The sequence below is a fragment of the Neofelis nebulosa genome, chromosome 9 (genome assembly GCF_028018385.1).
Source record: "Neofelis nebulosa isolate mNeoNeb1 chromosome 9, mNeoNeb1.pri, whole genome shotgun sequence".
Classification (NCBI taxonomy): Eukaryota; Metazoa; Chordata; class Mammalia; order Carnivora; family Felidae; genus Neofelis; species Neofelis nebulosa.
This window is the reverse complement of record NC_080790.1, coordinates 135,761,782-135,767,460: the sequence shown is the minus strand read 5'-3', so window position 1 is coordinate 135,767,460 and position 5,679 is coordinate 135,761,782. Positions and strand designations below refer to the sequence as shown.

General features: G+C 53.0%; 1 long non-coding RNA gene across 1 annotated transcript; it reads right to left on the bottom strand.

Annotated features, from left to right (window-relative positions):
- Positions 1 to 1,941: 1,941 nt before the first annotated feature.
- LOC131486274 (uncharacterized) lies at positions 1,942 to 5,215 on the bottom strand. The gene is made up of 2 exons (XR_009249281.1): positions 4,938 to 5,215; positions 1,942 to 2,334 (listed from the first exon to the last, which is right to left on the bottom strand). It is a non-coding gene; the product is annotated as an uncharacterized LOC131486274 (long non-coding RNA).
- Between the last annotated feature and the right edge of the window lie 464 nt (positions 5,216 to 5,679).

Here is a 5,679-nt window from a genome sequence, read left to right as displayed (position 1 = left end):
CTCTTTTCTGAAACAATGGTGTTGGTAGATGTGATTGCAAAACAAAAGGTTGGCCTGACCCTCAGCCCTCAATGTCTTTGGAGTTTGCTTTGTAAGTTTCCCTAGTCCACGGACTCCAGCATCTGAGGAGCCGCGTCCCCAGTAGGAGTCAGGCTGGAGGCTGCCTTGCAGGGTCCCTTTCAGCAGAGAAGTGACTCATTTTCGTGGCCAGCAGAGGGGGCTACAGGAATGCCAAACCCCCTTGGCTGGGCTTCCCCTCCCCCCCCCCCCCCCCCCCCCCACGAATTTGGAGGCGGTTTTTCTATCCCTCAGCCGCCTGGGGCTTCTTTATTATTATGGGGGGCCATTCGGAACCGGAGAAACTTACCGGGTGCCCAATCCCTTTCTGCCCCCCGTTGCATTTGCTTTGTCTTCTTTGCTGCTCTGGCTTGCACGGGACGCTCGCCTGGAGAGCTTTCCAAAAACAATTTGATTAAAATGTCCAGAAATTCTGATTCCGTTCCTTCCGCATGGAGCCCCGAGCATGAGAACTTTTTCCGCTCCCTGCTCTCCTCCCCCACTTCTAATCTGAATGGGTTGAGAACTCCTGCCCGGTAAAGTTACCATCAAAATACGGCGGTCTGTATTTTTAGACAGAGAGGAAGTGTGTGTGTGTGTGTGTGTGTGTGTGTGTGTGTGTGTTGGGTTTTTTTTTTTTTTTTTTTTTTTTTGAGGTTTATTTGTTTTGGCTCTGGAACAACTGTCTTCATTTCATTTGTAGGGAAGGGGCGGTTTACAGCAGAGTGCGAAGGAAGCTTCCAGCTAGGGCTGGAAGGTTGGGGATGGCTGGTGCCTGGCCCCATGATTCTCAGGCACTCGAGCCACCGTCCCGGATCTCCGCAGAGTCTGCCCCTGATTTCCTGGCCCGCCTGTGTCTTAGGCAGACCCGCCCTGGGAACTCTGCGGCCAGGGGTCCCCCCCTGCTCCTCCCCGCCCCCGGCTTGCAGCTGTCCCTTTGGAGCAAGAGCCTAAGGAAACATTTGGGTAGGAAGCTTTGGTTTAGGTGCTCCTCTGGGGAGGTGTCTACAGGTGGGGTATACAGGAAACACCCCCCCCCACCCCAGCGTCTTTACTCAGAAACAAAGGGTAAGGGACTCCCGTGTCTGCTCAGTCTGAGACTAGGGGGAGTCAGGGGGGAGGAGACGGGGTCCCAGCGCCTTGCCAGTTCAGGGTTGTGCCAAACAGGCGCAAAGTGCTCACCTGACTCTCCTTTGCCTGCGGAATGGGCCTATGTGCCCTGACAGGCTGGGAAGCAGGACTCAGCTCTGTGTCCCACGCTCCCTCCTGGGTCAGTAAGACAGCCCGCTCAAGTCTGGAGCTCCGGGGAGGAGGCAGAGTTAGGGATGTCACCCCTGCTCACCCGCCGCCCCCTGCCCCCTGCCTCCTTCCTAAGAGCGGTTCCCTTTATCATCTTTGCACGGGGAGTTGGCATCTCCCGGCATCACCCTCATACTCCCAACAGCCAGGACGGGCTCCCGAGCTACCGAGATCGCAGAGCGCCAAGGAGAAGCCCGGCATCTTTTGTCCTACAACTCGAGCAGCCGAGGGGATGTCAGACCCGCCGGGTCGGCAGAGCGGTCACAACCCCGCGGCTCTTTTAAGAAATTCTCATTCTTTTACTCGTGCACAGGGGATCCTGGTGAAAGCCAGACGTTTCAAAACGACCCCAGCGGATGAAGCCTGTCCTGTAGCACAGTCAACCCCAGGGTGGAAGATGAATCACGACTGAAAGGTAAAGCAAAACTGGAACAGAGTAGACGTGTCTCTCCAGCCGCCAGAAGGTGGCTCTGAGGCTTTAAGAGAATTCGCTCTTCGGAGCCCCTTTTGCGGGGTCTGGTTTGTACCTCGGCTGAATACCAGCTGCGATTAAGTAATAAGTATGGAAATGACAGTAGACTTAAATCAATCACAAGTGAAGCCTGGTTTATCCTGAGTCTCCAAGTAGTAAAAATTGGTTCCGATATAATTTAGCCCACATCAGAAGTCAGCTTCGAAACGAGTATTGCAGGGAAACTACAAATTACATTTCTAAAGATTGGTGGATAATTACAGGCTGAATTAATTACACGAGGGATTTGTTCTCGAAAAGGTGTACGAGATGTGTCCTATTTTGCACCAGGGAGTTCCCCTAGAGGAAGGAACACGGCCGTCGGACTCTTGATTCCGGCTCGGGTCCTGATCCCAGAGTCGTGGGACGGAGCCCCAAGTCAGGCTCCGCACTGCGTATGAAGCCTCCTTGGGATTCTCTCTCCCTCTCTTTTCTGTCCGTCTCCCCCAGTCGCGTTCTCTCTCTCCCTAAAAACAAAAAAACAAAACAAAAACCCTGTAGTTCTCTTTTAAAGCCTTGCAGGTATTAACTCTCAAAAGTCAAGCAACACAGGACAGTCTAAACCAAAGGCCTGCCTCACCCACGTTCCCCGTCCCGCCGCCGAGAGGGCCCTCTGCTAACAGCGTGGGCACGGCCCTGCTCCCCAGGACTCACGCACGCCCAACATACATCCCTCGTCCGGCTCTGTGTGTAAGCAAACACGGGACCACGCTTTACAGCACCTTGTACCTGTGCCATGAACAAGAGGGAAACCCAGCACGGTGGGGACTGGTCTTTATCTCTCTGACTGGATCTTGAACAAAGATCGCTTAAAAAAAAAAAAATCTCTCAAGTGAGATTCTCCCACGATGTTACCGACTTTGTTTTCCGTTCCTGCCCCGTTATGGCGTGTGCTTCTCTGTAGGTTGGGGTGATCCTGAGAGAATCAGCCTTCCTGAGAACTCGGGCCTGTTTTCGGCCTCCCTGGAAGATACCTGCAGCTTCGAACACGCGTGGGAGTTACAGGCTTCCCGTTTCATCGCTGGCAAGGGACGTGGAGGCCGCCGAGGGAAGCCATGGCAGAGACGGGGTGACCAGCTCATCCCAGTTGAAAGCGGAAAGCCCCACATCCCGGGAATCCCCTGAGTCCCGGGCAAACGGGGACAGTTGGGTGGAGAGCGGCCTACAATTCCTTCTTGGGAGCTCACGCGATGACACAAAGAGGCTAAGTCCACACCCCAGGCAGGGCGGACAGGGACCCTCTGTTGAGGGCTCACAGCTGCCTTCGCGCTGGCCGGAAGCTGGAACCAAGAAGCGTTATTTATCCCCAACGCTCTGTGCGCTCACAACAGAATGGTTATGTCTGCAACTGGCATTTAGCTGGTGGCGAAGCGGCGAGCCGAGACGCTGGTGTGGTGCCTGATACGTTGGTGGCCTTGCCTGGGAACGGCCGGAGAAGCAGAGCGAGGCCTAGAACCCCCTTTCCCTGAATTCAGCTGCTGCGCGTAACGCGAGCCTGGAGATCCGGGACCCCCGGTTTGCAGCCTGGCTCATCCCCAGAGGAATCCACCCAGAATCTGGGAGGAGAGGCTCAGCCTCTGCGGGGAAGCAGGCTCGGACTTGATGGGGTTTTGCCTTCCCCCGCGGCGCACACACAGTGATGTGATGTACCCCCCGCGGCACAGCCCTCTCCCCAAGGCTTGGCCCCAGCGCGTCTGGGAGGTGGGGAGACTTTGAAACCCTGGAGCTTGCAACATAGACGAGGCCGAACCAGAGGGCCACGGCGCCCCCCACCCTGCTCACCACGCTGTGTGGCTTGGGCGCCCGGTTCTGCGAGGCGGCCCCGGGGACCCTCACCCAGCCGCCACTGTGGGCACCCAAAGCCGCAAACATCACCCACCCCGGGGATTTGCTTCTGTGTCATTCGCTCCTCCCCTCCCCCTTAATCACGGCTACACACATTTCATTAGATCGTTCCGCGGGATGGGGTTCTTGTATTTTCTTCTCTATAATCAGAGAATAAAAACTTAACAGTCTCCCCTGGGTCAAAACATACCATACGTGGTTAAAAAATATTGTTTTTAAATAGTGGCAAATTCAATCTTTAGAAATTAGGGGTGACACTGCAACCTAGATTTCTTTTTGTTTTTTAATTTTTAAATCTTTTAACGTTTATTTATGTTTGAGAGAGAGAGAGAGAGAGAGAACAGGGGAGGAGCAGAGAAGGAGGGAGACACAGAGTCCAAAGCAGGCCCCGGGCTCCGAGCTGTCAGCACAGAGCCCAACGCGGGGCTCGAACCCACGAACCGCGAGATCATGACCTGAGCCGAAGTCGGACGCGTAACCCACCGAACTCCCCAGGTGCCCCCACAATCTAGATTTCTTGATGCTTCTTAGAGGAAAACCAGAAACTGGGAGCAGTAGGCCTGGTTCCATCAGTCAGAGCTGAATGGCAGATCCCTCCGGGAGACAGGGCGGGGCGTCTCCTGTTTGCCACAGTCCCCTCCCTATTGTCGGCAGGCCCTCCACCGCCAGGGAGCCCACCGAATTTCCAATCTGCTCCTCGGTGTTTGGGGGCCACGTGGCTCTACCCTGTACCACGTGGGACTGGGACAGCTGGGTGCCCACCCGATATCAGCTCTCCTTCTTTCCTTCCCTCCCGCCTCCCTCCCTCCTTCCCTCTCCTTCCCTTTCTCCTTCCTTCTTAGAAGAACCCTGCTTTTATACTGAGTGGTCATGTGCCCAGCCCAATGACTTTATTTCCGGACTTCCTGAAGGTAGAAATGGCCCGTGAGATAGATATCAGGGAAAATTATCACATGGGGCTGCTCGGTTGGCTTCTTAAAAGCAGGCAGGCAGACTCAACTAAGAAGCATGTCCTTTTCCTCAGTGCAGCCCCCTTGTTCCTTCCTCCTGCCTAGAATAAGTCACGATGGCTGGAGCTCCAGCAGCCATTTTAGACCATGAGGAGAAGTAAAGCTGGAAGCCTCACGTTAAGAATGAAAAGCAGAAAACCAGAAGGAGCCTGGGTTCCCAGGCCGTCCTGGCCTGCTGTCGCCAGGACTTTTAAATGAAAAGGAAACAGACCTACCTTATTTAAGTCGTTTATCTGAGTTCTCTGTTAAAAGCGACGAAATGTAATTCTAACTGTGTCCTGTTCTGATCTTTATTTTCCTTCCTCATGGAAATATATTGCAATATATCTTCAGATCTTGGCCGTTTGGATTTGGCCATCCAAAAGCCAATTCAGACACTTGTGCCCAGGAACTAGCAATGCTGGGTTTTTACTAGTCCCCAAAGACATCTTAACGTGATCATCGTCATTTCATCAGGCAAGTGAAATGAAATTGAAACATTCTCTATTTTAAGAGCTCTAGATTATTTTCTTAGAGTTCTAGAACTTATAGGATGGGAGCCTTAGGGTTCTGGTCCTTTCTATTAGCTCTAGATTATTTTCTTAGAGTTCTAGAACTTATAGGATGGGAGCCTTAGGGTTCTGGTCCTTTCTATTAGCATACACACATATCCCACCCTGAATTTTTTCCTAGGGTTCTAGAACCTTCCTCACACAGACCCAGAACTTAAGGTTTTGTCCTTAGACTTAAGTAACCCAAATAGCGACGGAAGGTTGAATTTTTCATGTGGGGCCAGGGACACATTTTTCTTTGAGTTCTTGGAAAATTTAGCTCCTGATTCAGGAAACGACAGAACTTTCTGCGACGATGGAGACATTCTGCATGCGCTCGCCTAGCATGTTGTTGCGCTCTTGAAATGTGGCCAGTGTCAGCGAGGAAGGGAATTGTAAGGTATGTCTAATTTTCACCAGGCTACAT